Source organism: Phacochoerus africanus, chromosome 7 (assembly GCF_016906955.1).
Source record: "Phacochoerus africanus isolate WHEZ1 chromosome 7, ROS_Pafr_v1, whole genome shotgun sequence".
In the NCBI taxonomy this organism is placed as follows: domain Eukaryota; kingdom Metazoa; phylum Chordata; class Mammalia; order Artiodactyla; family Suidae; genus Phacochoerus; species Phacochoerus africanus.
The window spans coordinates 85,149,761-85,166,515 of NC_062550.1; positions in this window are offsets into that span (position 1 = coordinate 85,149,761).

Genomic DNA, 16,755 nt, shown 5'->3' on the forward strand with positions numbered 1-16,755 from the left:
CAGGAAATATGGGAGGCCTTGAGGCCTAAAGCAGTGGGGGAGCACCATGCACTTTCCAACAGAAGGAAGCCTTGGAGCACCTGGCAGAAGAGGAGGGCCGTTCAGGCCCATCCTGCCACCCACTTGTCGCTGCTGTGAGCCCTGGGTTCCAGGCAGCTAGGAGGCATCTAGGAAAGGCCTCCTCTGGCCCAATCGAGGTGTCTTTAGCAAAACAGTCAGGGGCTGGGGGAGGGGGCACAGGGCAGGCGGCCAATATCTACACATCTAAGTGCCTTTTCTTTCACATCAGGTTGTATCATGTGCCCTGAGCTTCTTTCCAATTCAGACTCGATCTTATTCCACACCTGACAAGGCCCACACTTCTGGCTCTACCACCATTCATTTTGCATTAACCTTAACGGCTGCAGCCCTCAGTTTCCCAACCACGGGACAAGCATTCTCCCGCTCATTTCAAGGCCTAACTAGGTGCGGGGAAAATCTGCCCATAGCCCGCGTGTGTTCTTGGTTTGCTTCTCGGGGGGCACAGAGATCTCATTATCAGCGACTTCAAGGCCAAAGCATACTCCCAACCACACACACACACACACACACACACACACACACACACACACGCCATGCCATGGGCACTCCAACAGAAGCGCCAACTAGTGAGGCTGTGCATTGTCGTGGCCCTGTGCATTGGCCTCCACCCAGGAGAAAAGACAGCGGGCGCTGGGATCCTTCCGGCCCAAGCCAGGGAACATTTGTCCCTATTCTTCCCGTGCCAGCCCTGAGCCAAAATCCCGTCCTCACCCTCCCCACTGCCACATCCTCAGCCTGCTTCCTTCCTTACATGCTTTGCAGACTCTCCAAGAACCAACGCTTTCGCTCCCTCTGCTCCCTCCGACTCAAGTAAACACAAAGGATCCTCCCTGCCCATCACCATCCTCTCCACCTTCTCCACCTCTAAGGTAGAGCAGTCTAGAATCTTTTTTTAAGGGGCTTGGCCTCTGCCGTTAGGGACTGTGCACTCACTATCATGGAAAGTTTAAGATGCTCTTCCGCTGAAGTTGCCTTTCTGAACGTTTCACCAATTTGGAGTAAAGGACGGAGGACCAAGAGCCTCAATTCTGTGACCTAGATTTGACCTCCCCCCCCCCAACACACACCATTATACACCTAAGAGAGCTGCCACATACTCTCCCAGACGGGGGGGGGGGGGGGGGTAAAGCAGATGGACCTGATTTGGTACTCAAACTTTGTGACCGAAGAGCTGTGACGCTGAGTAAATAGCCTACACGCTGCACTTGGTTTCCTCAACGGCATGCCTGTGATTATAGCGCCTACTGCCCAGGGTCTTCCAAGTTCAAAGAAATGCATGTGATTCTAGACCTCTGAACTAGGTCACATAGAAGGAGAGGAATAGGAATAGCCTTTCTGAAACAAGGAAGAAGGCACTGCCCACACAGCCCATCTGGGAAGGCGTTTATGGGAAGAGGCTGCATAGCTCTCTTTCTAGAACCACACTGTGCTAATTGCTCCAGCCATTGTTGATCCAAAGCCACCCTGTCCCACTGTCCGAGCAGCCAGGAGAGGGTAATTCCTGCCCTTCTTGAGGAATGGTTGTTGTTGTTGTTTTTAACATAAATTCTACCAAGTCAGATCAGATACAGACAAGTTCATGGCTGGCATGGGAAAGGGCTCTAGCAGAGCCAGTGGCCCTGACCTCCAGCTCTCCGTGGCTTCCTTGACACCCAGTGGACCTGCCTCTGAGCACATTGACCTGACCGGGCCTTACCTGTGTGGGACATTCAAGGTCCCATTTCTCTACAAGTGGAGGACGAAGAAAACACCTTACAAAAGGCATGTTCAGTACTTTCGTCCTTGTCTGGAGCAGTGGCAGTCCCTTTGCTTATCTGTCAAGACTGTCAGGAGAATTAAATCTGATACTGTTTGTGAATTCACTTTGCAAATCCCTCCACACATATCAGAGATTGCCATTCCTCTGATGGGGAGACAGGACACTGACCCCCCCCCCGCCCCAGTGTGTATACCCAGAATACGGACATCCCAGAAACTGGGGAGGTTCCTCTTTCTCCTCCAATACAAAAAAGGCCTTAATTTCTGCCTTTGGACCCCGCCTCTATGTTAGAGACTCCTGGAGCTGGACCACACCTTAGTTTAAAACTTATCTGCATTCAACACTAGGACCTTCTTGGGGACATGCCTTTCCTAGTGATGGAGAGGAAGCAGCCGCCCCGAAGATCTGAAGCACTGGTGACCCGGTCTCCTGCCATTTCTCTCTACTCAGAGTTGAAGGCCAGGCCCCCTCTGCTCCCACACTCCCCTCATGCTCTGTAACTATGCACCTTCTCATGTGGCAAGGAGATGGGCCTCGTCTCTTTATAAAAGTGCCTCCGTGCTTTTTCTTCAGAGGGAGGGGCGTTCATATTAAAAGCGAAACTAGGTTTCCTATGGAATGAATCCCTTAACAAAATTTTATTTATAGCGGATGCTGAGTAAGGGGTACAGAGAGTACAAAGGGGAACACAGGCCTTCGAGTTGGCTTGACCCGATTTCTGGGTACAACCTTCAGGGTTGGTGAGCGCTAAGCCCCGTAAAGCGGAGGTTCGAGAAAAATGAGTGTGCAGAGAATTCACCGCAGATACCACATGTCCAGGAGCTATAACACAGGGTCTCTGTCCCAGTGCGTCTACTGCTCCAAGCCTATGCTTGACGCTGCCGTACCCGGGGAAAAGGAGTTCATTGCTGTGACCTCTGCTGTCTCCGAGTACACCGTTCCCCAACTAACTTCAGAAGGGCTGCTGCCCAGCCTGGGTTGATCTGACCAGCCAGGGTGGTTGGGCTGTTGGGGTGGGGGGATTTGGCTGTGCTCCTCAGTCCCAGCAGCCAGGCCTGCACCTGCATTAAGGAATCCAGGCTTCAAACCAATCTATTTGCTTTTTCAATACACTTTACAAAGGCAGGGGATGGGGTGGGGTGGGGGGAGCTGGAAAAACAAAACAAAACAAAAAAAGCACAAACTATTATTTTCTTGTGGCTTTTTGGTTAGGGAGGGGAGGGGAGGGAGAGGGGGAGGGGGTCATTTGCAGCCACCCTCACAAAATCCTTTTGAAGTTCTTCAAATAAGGAGAAGTAACTGCTGCTAAGTCTTTATTTTTTCTAAAGCCCCATTTACATTATGATTAAATACCTTCCTCAGGGCAGCATAAAGAAAGTCGTTAATCTATATAGCGCTCCAAAGAACCAATACATTCTAAACTTCTGTAGGATTTGTTACACCCTATTTTGTTACAGTAGGCCAGCTCCTCTCCGTCTAGGCACAGGGCTCTCCTTCCCTCCCCCCCTTCCCCACCTCCTCCAAGAAAGGAAATAAAGTAAAGGTCTTTCAGGGTAAACAAAACCAGCTGATTCTTCACAGAGAACCTATGAATAGCTGGAGAAGAAAAAAAAAAAACTTACAATAAATGGTGCATTTTTTTCTCTGCTGGGTATAGTATTCAAGGCTCAGGGCAGTATTCAAACAGAGGTCCATTTTTTGCTCAGCAAGAGAGTTTAGAAAAGGAGCGTGGGGTCCATTCAGCGCTTTCCCCCTTCACAGTCGCTGGGTTCTATGAAACCTATCTTCCATGCCTTGTCGGAGTGTTTCTGGGGACCAATTAGTGCTTTGTCGCAAGGCTTCTTTGCTGAATCTTTGAGCAGCAAGAGAAAGCGCTCTCGACTCTCCCCTTATTTTGACCATTTCAGTCATTACTCGGTGTAATAATTAATATGACAACTGGACGCTCCAGTTTGTATAGAAACACCTCAGCTACAGGAGCCAGCGTGCAGTGGGTGGTAACGAGCTGCACATCAGCCCGAGAAGCCACACACACAAAAAAAGGATTGAATGGCCAGAGAGAAAGAGAAGGAATAAAGATAAAATAGTTGGCACAACGCAGAGGAACATAAAACAGACGCGAATGGAGAGAGGGAGGGGGAAGGGGGCACAATTAGAGGGGAGGGAAAAAAAAAAAACACCCTACCGAGGTTAACTTATTTTGAAACTGTTTTCTGAATAGGACCACGGTTGTGAGGGGCCGGCTGTCAGCCCAGCGCCCCGTTCTCCCCCAACTTTCTGAACTCTTTTCAAACTCCGCGGGGAGTGGGGCGTTGGGAGGCGACGGTAGGGAGGAGAGTTGGAAGAAGGACTGCCACAACCTTTGGAGTCTCCCCCAGGTCCTTCTAAAAGGTGCACCCGACCAGCCACACCACCCAGCCCAAGTTCCCAGCTCCTTGTTCTTCTTGCATTTTTGCAAAAATCCTGTGCCCCGTGGCTCCACCTTCGGTAGGCTAGAGAGAGGATCGGACAGGAGAGTAGACGAGAGCTGAGGGCCCCACCATCTCCCTGCGGGTGAGTTTTGGGGAGAGGACGTTTCTGATGCACCCCAAGGACGCTGCAACGCGGCCTCGTGGAGCAGCGCCCCGCGGGGCCCTGGCGCGGAGGGTGCGTCCTCGGGAGCGCACAGCCTGACTGCGCGCTGCGTCCGGGTGCCCAAGTCCGCCCCGGGGTGGCGAACCGCTCCGTGACGGCATAATAAATAATTAGAGGGTTTAAGCGCGTTAGCCACAGCTCATGCTAATGAGCCAGATAAGGGCTCACTCTAACCCGAAGTGACAGTTTGCATATAGCGGGGAAGGGGGGGAAAAAGCCCGGTTATTTTTTCCCTAACTTGGCTGCTGCTTCTCAAATTCAGGCATCTCCAGGCCCCCGTTCCCCGGGTTCCCGCTCCTCACATCCCCCCACCTTCCATCCCACACACAGCACACACGCACTCCACCCGCTTTGACCCTTCCTCTGTCTTCACCCCTCCCGGCCGCTGGGTGACATCGCAAAATCCGCGGGTGCCTGCGTCTGACCTGCCGGGCAAGTTCACTCCCAGTGCGAGCCGGCCAGTCTCAGCGCCCAGCGGAGACGGTTCGTGTGTCTTTCTTTACAAAGGATGGAACGCACCATGGCTCCATTCCTCGGGAAAGGACTTTGAGACTCGGGGTCAGAGGTCCCTGAGAGTTCCCGGGGCCCAGCACGCCCCTGGGTGCCTTCTGCGCTCAACCGGCGGGCGAGGGGCGCTACCTGCTGGGGCGAGGAATTCAGGCGCCCTGGGCCCTGGAGCTGCAGCTCCTGAAACGCTCCCGCTGCCTCCAGAAAACAGGGGCAGTTTGCCGAAGTGACTGAGGTCAGTCGTGTGTCCCCATTGTGTGGCCACGTGTCCTGTGTCCATCATCACCTCCCCGAAGTCCGAGCTCAGCCCGACTCCTTGCGGCGCGGCCCGGGAATGCTCTGGCCTGTAAATCAGCCGGCGGCTGCTAGCCGTCTGCACCTCTGCGTGGACCTGGCCGCTGGCTGCGCCCGCCGCCCAGGGGAAAGTTTGCTCTGCACCAGGTTAGCAAGGAAGCAACCGCTGCCAGGGTCCAGAGTCTACCTGGGAAACTGGGAACGTCGTGGTTAGTCTGTTAACCCTTTCCTCCACCACTTTCCCTAGACCTAGTATTTGCTCTCTTTGAGGGGAGGAAGGGGAGGGAGAGGGAGAGGGTGATTTCTGATGTAGGGTTATTTATTGGTGGGGAACCTTAAATAAACAGCAACAAAACCCACAATTAAATGAATTAGTACTTGCAAAATGCTGAGAACAGTGCCGGCACTCACTGCATGTAACAAACACTGTATATGGGTTTGTTAAATAAACCTAAGCATCCTGAAATACATCACAGGAGGTATGTGCTATTATCTAAGATGTTAGAAAATACTACTTCGATCCTCCAAAATGATCCAGGTTGATATGCTCACTGATCCATCAAATAACTACTGAGCATAATCAGAGAGAAATAAGACAGTTTGCCTTCAATGAGCTTCTAGTTTAGTAAACACAAAAGGACGGGTATAGGACAAGAAGCTCTTAAATTAAAACACAGTAAAAAACCAACCAACCAACCAAACAAACAAACCCCAAAACCAAAAAACAGGAGTTCCCGTTATGGCTCAGCAGTTACAAACCCAACTAGCATCCATGAGGATTCGGGTTCGATCCCTGGCTCCACTCAGTGGATTAAGGATCCCACCTTGCAGCGAGCTGTGGTGTAGGTTGCAGATGCTGTTTGGATCTTCAGTTGCTGTGGCATAGGCCGCAGCTGCAGCTCTGATTCAACCCCTAGCCTGGGAACTTCCATATGCTATGGGTGTGGGCCTAAAATGCAAACAAACAAACAAACAAACAAAACCCAAAACAAAAAAACCCCCCAGACAATGAAGAATCCTCTTCCCTCATGCTCCGTTAGTGTGGACTCCCAAGCTCCCTTATCTAAAGAAATATACAATCTAGGTAAAAAAGTGGACTTACTGATGCCAACACATCCAGCCCCTCTTCCTCTAGCAGATGGTCCACCCCCAGCTTCTCCCGTGTGACAGTTCATGAGCGGACACTAGTGAAGTAAACACACACGTACACCTTTAACTCCTATAGTGTAAAGTGCAGTGAAAAGGCGAGCCATTTGCAGTCATGACAGACTTCAGGATCTGGAACTTCCTTGTTCTGTGCCTTTGGGCAAATTGCTCACTCTCTTCTAGACTGTTGTCCATCTACAAAATGAGAGAACTAAGTAAAATGCCTCCCCTTCAGTTCTGACTACACCGGCAACGTAGGCATGTCCACAGGACTCCCTGTTGGCCACGGCTTCCCTCTTTGACCAAACATCTTTTGCAGATCTTTACTGCAAGAGCCTTTGGCAGGTACATGACCTCACTCACAGCTTCATGTTGGAGACCAGTCAGTCCATCTAGTGCCAGGATTATGGCTCCTAGTAGCCAGAAGACTGCATGATGGGGTCAGCATAACTGCAGCCCTGGGGACCAGAGTAAGAGATGGGCAACTGGCTCATCGGGATTCACATACAGAAAGAAGAAACTCACCACTCTGGCTACAGGCGGCTTTGCTTGGGAAGCAGGTTCCTCCTTGACTGCCTGAGCAGGTTTTGATCTGGGATTTGGGGCCAGGGAAGCTTCAAGTCCCTCCTGGATGGGTTGTGTGAGTCGCTTGCCACCTGCTGGCCATTTCTTGAACTACAGAAAGGACTGAGTGAAAATCTTGCATTGCAATCCATTCATTACAAGTTGATACCGCTAGTTCTACCTCATACAATTCAGTTCAACCACACAGAGCGACACTGCTGTCTGGATCACATCCACTCAATACCCCCATTAGAAATAAATGAGGTGCCGGTTAATGTTTAGGTTATGAAGCTTCATCCCAGACCCACCAAGTCCTAATCTGGCCAGTTGGCCTTTTTAAGAAGCTTTGGAATAGTCCTTTTGTACTAACTAGCATTCTAGATGTATTCCAGGTGATAAGACACTGCCTACATTTTTTCAGAGCTATGGAGAATTAATCTCTGCTGATAAAGAAGTTACCCTGGTCCCATAAGTATATTTTATTTGGGTAAAGAGGGGTCCTACTGATTTCTGAAGGGGGTGGAGAGGACTGTTAAATTCTTTCAGAGACAGTCTTTGATGCTGGCCCTGAAGAATTGTGAGAAATTTGTAATGGGAAGGAAAGGGCCATGAGAACAACCTACTCAGCACAGAGCCTCTTGCTTCCTTGACTTTTGAGACTCCAGCAATTTAACCTCCACTCCCCTTTGGCTCGCCCCTTTTGAGGCTACATCTTGAGTTTTGTCTGCACCCAGAACAGCTCCACCTTGGATCTAAGCTTTCCATCCTCCCCCCAACTCCTCTGCTGCACCTCTCTGCAACCTCCTTTCCTAAACTCTGTTTCTTCCCACTCTTCCTTTTGGTCCTTAGTCTGAGAGCTTTTAATCTAGAAGAAGGAGACAGAATAGTGACAACAAGACAATAAGAGAGATGATTAGTTTAGTCATGGAAGAAAGTTCAAGATGCTCTCTGAGCCAAGGAAGGGTGCCCATTCCCAACAGGAGGGCGTGCGTCAGAGAAGGCTTTTGGGTTGACCAATTGAAAACCAACCCTTACTTAGAAGCCTCACTGTTGTGAGCTTCCCCTGGCTTTGACCTTGGATTTTTCCCAGACTGAATCTTACCCTAATCTGCTTGGATTTGATGTCATTGCTCTGTTGACCAGTAGCTGAGCCTACTCTGTCCCCAAAGTGTCAACGCCTGAGTGACACTGGTGTCCTGCCTCTGAGGCGTCTGATTTGGATCCTGCCCTCCCTGCGGCTTGCTGCCATGGCTATTACTCAGTAGGATGGTGGTAAATGTTTAACGACCCACTGACTTTGCCCCTGATTTGTAGTGCGTGCTGATTTTCATGGTGTTTGCCATATTTCCACTATGGTAGATTTCAAGCTACCGGTGTGATCGTGAAGGTGAGATGTGCAGTAGCCTATGTAATTACGTAGAATTTCTACCAAGCAGGTAAAATGGTCATAAATAACCTTAACAGTGTAAATAATACATTATTTGGTAAAGTAATTGTGAAATAATGAAATCTTGAGGATCTGTTACCTTTGTTTTAGTAATTTATGTAATTTGAAGTTTACATAATTTCTTTCTTTTTTTTTTATTTGTCTTTTTAGGGCCACACCCATGACATATGGAAGTTCCCAGGCTAGGGGTTGAATCAGAGCTATAGCTGCTGACCTATGCCACAGCCACAGCAACGCCAGATCTTCAACCCGCTGAGGGAGGCTAGAGATCGAACCCGAGTCCTCATGGATACTAGTTGGGTTTGTTACCGCCGAGCCACGACGGGAAGTCCTACAATTTAGTTTTTAATCAGGGATGTGTTTAGCAACAGGCTCACAAAACTGAACAATCGTCTCTCTCAAGTCCAAGTATGAACTGGCTTTAGTACATTACTGGTTATAAGCACATGAACTGCTCCTGCCCACTCTCTACTTCAGCCACGACTGGCCTCTCTGTCTGTTCTTCAAAAAAGGCCACATGCTCATTATTCTAGAGATCTTGTGCAGATATGCCCTCCAGTGGGAACCCTCTTCTCTCAGATCTTCGCATTTGGCGTGGAACCTTCTCATAATCCAGTTCTCAGTTCAGGTAGGACCTTGTTGAATAGGTCTCCCTTGTGCATCCAACTTAAGTTAGCCTCTTCAAAATAGTTTACCTCCTTTATGATACCTTTTTTCAAACACTTTATTTCATCTTGGCCATTATCAATACAGAGTATATCTTGCTTTGTCTTTTTCCTACTTGTTTACCGGTCATGTTCCCTGACAGAATGTAAAATCAATGAAAACATTCACTGTCCTGCTCATCAGGGTCTAGAACAGTGCCTGACACATAGGATATACTCAACAAATATTAGTTTAATGAATGAGCATATGAATGACAACCCTTGGTGACCTATTTTTTTAGGGCCACACCCACAGCATATGGAAGTTCCCAGGCTAAGGGTCGAATAGGAGCTATAGCCCCCGGCCTACACCACAGCCACAGCAACTCAGGATCTGAGCCAAGTCTGCGACCTACACCACAACCCACGGCAACACTGGATCCTTAACCCACTGAGCAAGGCCAGGAATCGAACACACATCATCATGGATCCTAGTCAGGTTCCTTAACTGCTGCGCCACAAAGGGAACTCCAACACTTGGTGACTTTACTCTGATGTTGCCAAGAAGGGATGCGAATGTAATGGCTCCATGATATACATGTTGTATATAATATATAAACATGAACATATATTTATATGTTGTTATATATATAGCACATACATATTAAATATACTTATTTAATAAACTTTTGATCAAGTGCACTTGGTTTACCAATTGATTTTATTATAACCCAAGGGAATGCCTAAGTTCTGTTAAGAATTCCCGGAATAGGAGTTCCCGTCGTGGCGCAGTGGTTAACGAATCTGACTAGGAACCATGAAGTTGCAGGTTCGGTCCCTGCCCTTGCTCAGTGGGTTAACGATCTGGCATTGCCGTGTTGCCGTGAGCTGTGGTGTAGGTTGCAGACGTGGTTCGGATCCCGAGTTGCTGTGGCTCTGGCGTAGGCCGGTGGCTACAGCTCCGATTCGACCCCTAGCCTGGGAACCTCCATATGCCGCGGGAGCGGCCCAAGAAATGGCAAAAAGACAAAAAAAAAAAAAAAAAGAATTCCTGGAATAGCCTGCTTTAAATTTTATTTTGATGAAAACCACTTTATGTACTAATCATAGTTTATGTCACTGACTGATAGTGATTGTCAGATTTCTAAGTTGTCTGTATGGGAGAAATTACACTAAAAAAGGCTGCCCCCCCCCAAAAAAATGAGGTTCTTAAGAGGTTCATGGTTAGCTGACTGCAGGGCGCAGGTGGGGGGGGGTTCCTAAATTTTTCCAACAATACCCATCACTGTTCTTTAAATTCTGATGAGAAAAGAGTAGTTCTTGGACAGATAAATCCATATTAAATATCATTCCCACATCGCTTAGGTTGTTAGAAGTAGATTTGGCTGTGAATGGCAGAAATTTCAAAATAACATGGGTTTAAACAAAATAAGAAGTTAATTTTTTTTTATATCAAAGTCTTAAGTCATCAGTCCAAGGTGCTGGCATGATGGTCCATGGTGTCAAGAACCAGGCTCTTTTCTATCTTGGTCCTTTGATCTTTCTCTCTCTCTTTCTTTTCTTTTCTTTTTTTGGCCATGCCTGCAGCATATGGAAGTTCCCAGGCCAGGGATCAAAATGGGCAATGCTGTATCCTTAGCCCACTGCACTGAAGCAGGAACTCTGATCCTTCTCTATTTGCTCTGAAAAGCATGGCTCCCATTCCTACCTTTGCCTCATAATCCAATACAGCTGCTCCATCTCCAGCTAGAATTTCTTCATTCCAACCTGCAAGAAGGAGAAAATAAAAGGAGAAGTGGAGTTCCTGTCATGGAGCAGCAGAAATGAATCCAACAAGGAACCATGAGGTTGCGGGTTCGATCCCTGGCCTCACTCAGTGGGTTAAGGATCCCGCATTGCCGTGAGCTGTGGTGTAGGTCGCAAATGCGGCTCAGATCTGGTGTTGCTGTGGCTGTGGTGTAGGCTGGCAGCTAGAGCTCTGATTCACACCCTAGCCTGGGAACCTCCATATGCCACAAGTGCAGCCCTAAAAAGACAAAAAGACAAAAAAGACAAAAAAAAAAAAAAAAGGAGAAGGGCATGCATGCTTCTTTTAACTCTTACATGTTGGCACAGACTACTTCTCTTTGCATTTCCTTGGTTCAATATTAGACCCACATCTAGCAGTAAGGAAGTCTCGGAAATGTAGCTTTTCTTCTGGGAAGCAATGGGGCTAACATCAGGACATTTATTTCCTGATAGAGAAAGGAAATGGGGCAACTGGCCATACGTAGCACATCTTTGTTTCTCCTCCATCAAGTGGGTTAAGCAGTTCCCAGATATCAGTGTAGCTACTAGGCTGACAGGCCAAACCTCCAAGAAACAGCCCAAATGATTGTAGGCAGTTAGTTGCTCAAAGCACAATAGGCAACTTGAGTTTCATGTTTACAGTGGCTCCCCTTGTCCCTCAGGTCCCTGGGCATCAATGCAGAGTGGGTCTGTGTCACAGCTGAGGGACACTGAGCTTAGGAAACTCTGATCTTCTTTAGGGGTTGATGACAGTGTTCCCATCCTCATCTCCAAAGAGAGGCATTATCTTTACCCTGGAACATAAGAAAATTTTCTCTAGGAAAAGGAGATGGACTTTATTATCATGGGATGTCTTTGGGGATGGAGAGGTTCTCTATCTGTTATGCTGATCAGGGAACAAATATGCCCTTCGACCCGGAGGAAGATGCTCGCTCCCCTCCAAGGTTGTTGGCTGTGTAAATACCCTTGGAAAGCTAGTCCAAGACATGCAGAAACACCAGGGAAATTACCTCCCAAAATTCCCTTCTCTAAGTTCTCCATGAATGCATGGCCCTGGTTTCACATTTCAGGGACTATCTCGGAGTTCCCATTGTGGGGCAGCGGAAAGGAATCTGACTAGTATCCATGAGGATGTGGGTTCGATCCTCGACCTCGCTCAGTGGGTTAAGGATCTGGCGTTGCGGTGAGCTGTGGTGTAGGTCGCAGATGCGGCTCGGATCTGGAGTTGCTGTGGCTATATTGGGGCTGGCAGCTGTAGCTCTAATTCAACCCCTAGCCTGGAAACTTCCATTTGCAGTGGGTGCAGCCCTAAAAATGAATAAGTAGATAAACAAATAAATAAAGGAATATCTCAATTTTTTTTGAAACTCATAGGTTTTGTTACTACTCTAGTTGTATGTTAAAAGGGATTGTTTTGTGACAGTTGTTTGGGGTCTGAGGCTCTATAAGGATCTTCTAAGAGATGATGAAGCCCATTTTGCAACCTTCAGCTCAACATGCACTTCAAGGCTTTATAAGGGGAGTCTGGGAGACTTAACACAAATGGCTGGACTAGAGAATTCTATCAGAGAGAGATGGCAGTATGCTGTGACATGTTTCTTTCCATTGCTTAGTGTGCTGTCATATTTCTCCTTTCTTTCCAGACACCTTTCCCCTTCACCTTATATGAAGTGAGGGAGGTGAAAAGAACTATCAGAGAGCTTGGCCTGTGTCCTCTGGAACTTGGGGCGTGCAGGCACTGTGCCTAAGTCTTGTATAAAAGGCAAGAAACTGGGAGTTCCCATCGTGGCTCAGTGGTTAATGAATCCGACTAGGAACCGTGAGGTTGTAGGTTCGGTCCCTGGCCTTGCTCAGTGGGTTAAGGATCCGGCGTTGCCGTGAGCTGTGGTGTAGGTTGCAGACGCGGCTCGGATCCCGTGTTGCTGTGGCTCTGGTGTAGGCCAGTGGCTACAGCTCTGGTCAGACCCCTAGCCTGGGAACCTCCATATGCTGCGGGAGCAGCCCAAGAAATGGCAAAAAAGACCAAAAAAAAAAAAAAAAGGCAAGAAACTATCTAGCTTATCCGAATGTTGAACATGGATGGATGACCACAGGGAAAGCAAATTGGACTACACCATTGGCAGGACAAAGATATGTTTTTTTCTTAACGAGGCTGCATGGTGAGATGACCCCAAAGAGACAGTATATTCCAGGATGAACCTCTCTAAGTCAGAGGCTATCCGCTGGACCCCAGTGGTTGGGAGTTCCCGTTGTGGCTCAGAGGGTTAACAACCTGACATAGTGTCTGTGAGGATGCTGGTTCAATCCCTGGCCTTACTCAGTGGGTTAAGGATCGTAAATTGAAGCTGTGGCTCCAATCTGGTGTTGTGGTGGCTGTGGTCTATGCTGACTGCTGCAACTCCAATTCCACCTCTCACCTGGGAACTTCAGTATCCCACAGATATGGTCCTAAAAAGGAAAAAAAAAAAAAGCCCCCAGTGGGAAATCTCCAAGCGAAATATAAAATTCCCCTTTAGAGAGATAGCAGAAATTGGACAATTTATGTTTGTACCAGAGAACAGCAATACCAGTTTATAACTATAGATGCTTCCATGAAGAACAGGTATCATCCATGGTGCAGTGTGTCTGTGGCTGGGGGCAGGGTTTAGGGATAAAGCCCAGGCCTTTGACCTGCCTGGGGGTTTAAAACATAAAGCGCAGTGGGCTAACCCAAGGCATCAATAATTCACAGAAGAGTAAACAGGAACCTTGCTCAAGATAAGAGATATTCTAATTAAAACTATAATGAGGTGGGTTTTTTTTTTTTTTTCCCTCCACATTGTCAAGGATTTTAAAATTTGATAAGGGCCGAGGAGGCCTCAGGGCTGGTCTAAAGGCCACATGTCTGGGCCTCAAACATTGGTTCTGCCCTCAGAGCAATAAATTCACAAATGTTCTTGGCTCCAGTGGTTTATAGTCACGTGACGAGATTGGTAAGTGGGAAGTTGGTTCTAGGTTTCATGCTACATCCTTCATCAGCTTGTGCAATGCATGGCTGAGGTTAATGAGTTCGGTTTGATCCAGGCAGGGCTCTGTCCAGACCTGCTTCAGTCTCCTGGTCATCAGGGTGTGAAGGGGGAAGTGCTGAGCTTCCATAAGACCTGGCGGAGCTCTCCTTCCCTCTGCTGTTACCATGCACGTGTGTGTACGCTTGGTGAGGGTTATAGCCCCACTTGTCCCCAGATAACAAGGATGACCTTTCTGCTGTGAATCCCAACTCAGCAGATTTGTTTGATTTACTCAGGGGACCACTGGTCTTTCTGTGCATCTGAACCCATTTGTCAGTATTTGTCAGGACTGAGGTAGGTAACCTCAGAGTGGGTTGAAAAAATTATAGGGAAATAGACACTCACATTTTCCTGGTTGTGTAGCAATTGGTAGAAGCCATTGGGATTGCGAAACTACACGTAACAATCTGCCTGGGATAGTCCCAATTTACACTTGTGTCAATGTAATTATCACTAGCACTCTTTTCATTATAAAAACTTCCAGTTTGGATGGTAAATGATATGGTCACCTCTTTGGAGGATAATTTGTCATATCTATTGAAATGACAAATGTCCATATCCTTTGAGCCAGAAATTCCACTTACAGTATTTTTTCATACACACACACACACACACACACACACGTGTATACACACACACACACACATATATATATTTTTAACATCTGTACCTGCAGCATATGGAAATTCCCTGGCTAGGGGTCAAATGAAGGCTGCAGTTACAGGCCTACACCACAGCCACAGCAACACCAGATCTGAGCTGCATCTGGGACCTACCCCTCAGCTTGCAGCAACACCGGATCATTAACTCACTGGATCACTCGCTTGCGATTACTGAGCAAGGCCAGGGATCAAACATGCATCTGCACAGACACGATGTCAGTTTCTTAATCTGCTGAGCCACAATGGGAACGCCCATACAGACATAGTCTAACATAGGTGTGAAATGATGCACAAACACGGTTATTCATCCCGGCATTATTTGTAATAGCAAAAGATTGCAAAGAATAACAGTGTTTACTAACTAATGAGGACTAATTAAATTATGATAATCCAGACAAAGAAGTACAACAGGAAAAGTATTTTAAGAAAGAAGAATGAGGGGAGTTCCCTGGTGGCCTAGTGATTAAGGATCTGGCATTGTCAGTGCTGTGCTGCAGGTTCTAATCTGGCCCAGGAACTCCCCCATGCTGCAGGCGAGTCCAAAAAAAGAAAGACCAAACAAACAAACAAAAGAATGAAGAAGATTCAGGTAGTACAGGGTGCTCTTAAGATACATTATTAAGTTAAAAGTTCAGAATGGCAAGGTGCAGAACCATGCACGCTGGGCTGTTCGAAAGGACAAAAAGGAATACACACACACACACACACACACAAACTCACATTTGCTGCAAAGTCTCTGGAAGAGAATAGTAACATTGGTTGTCTGGGGAAGAGACTCAGGTGCCTGAAGAATATGGACGTGTGGGAGACTTTTCAGTATCTATGCTTGTGCTTTTGGATTTTTCATCTACATGAGTGAAAACTGAAATTAGAAATTTCAGCTAACTGGAAAAAAATCAATAGCAGCTTAGAGATAACCAGTATCTTAGTCCGTTTGGGCTGCTATAAACATATATACCATAGACCTGGTGGCTAAAAGAGCAAACTTTTTTTCCTCTCACAGTTTTGGAGGCTGGGAAGTCCAAGATCAAGGTGCCCGCAGGTCCACTGTTCGGTGAGCGCCCCCTTCCTGGCTTTCAGATGGCCGTCTCCTTGTTGTATCACACATAGTGGAAAAGAGAGAGACAAGAAGCAAGCGCTTTTGTGTCTCTTTTTGTAAAGGCACTAACCGCACTCATAAGGGCTCCATGCTTAGGACCTAATTACCTCCCAAAGCCCTCAGTTCCAAATACCATCCCACTGGGGATTAGGCTTCAACCTATGGATTATGGGGCAGGGGACACAAACATATCGGCCCACAGCAACCAGCCAAGAAATAAAAATCGAAGGGATAACTTTTTAATCATAAGAAGAAACCTTGAGCTGTTCTTCCACTGAAAGGTATAAAAGGAGAAAAGGAAATAAGTAGAAAGTATAAGAAATGGAAAATATGAAGTAAAATGGCAGAAATAGGTCTGAACGTAAAAGCTGTTTTAATAAGTATAAGTGAGTTAAACTGACTAACAAGAAGGCAGAAATGATCAAAGTACAAGATAGGGATGTGCACAGGCATGTCGTTTATATATAAATGTTTGAATGTATGTTTATGTTCTCTATCTTTTTTTGTCTGATCTATTAATTTCTGAAATGAGAATGTTAAAATATCTATATCTATCCATCTATAGCCAAGAAATAAAGAATACCTATTCTTTGCTAGCATGCTTAAACATTTACAAAAATTGACCACATGTGCTAGGCCACCAAAAAAGCATCAATAAACTCCAAAGAATCAGAATCATAAATACTGGGTTCTCTAACCACTAGGTAACAGTTAAACATTTTTAAAAGAGGAAAGCTAGGAATTCCCATCGTGGTGCGGCGGAAACGAATCCGACTAGGAACCATGAGATTGCGGGTTCGATCCCTGGCCTTGCTCAGTGGGTTAAGGATCTGGCGTTGCCCTGAGCTGTGGTGTAGGTCACAGACGTGGCTTGGATCCTGCATTGCTGTGGCTGTGGTGTAGGCTGGCAGCTATAGCTCTGATTCGACCCCTAGCCTGGGAACCTCCATATGCCCCAGGTGCGGCCCTAAAAAAAAAAAAAAAAGACAAAAGACAATAAAAAGAAGGAAAGCTAAAAATATCTCAAATACCTTGAATTTAAATAACAGACTAGTAATAACTCTTGGATTATTGAGAAAATTA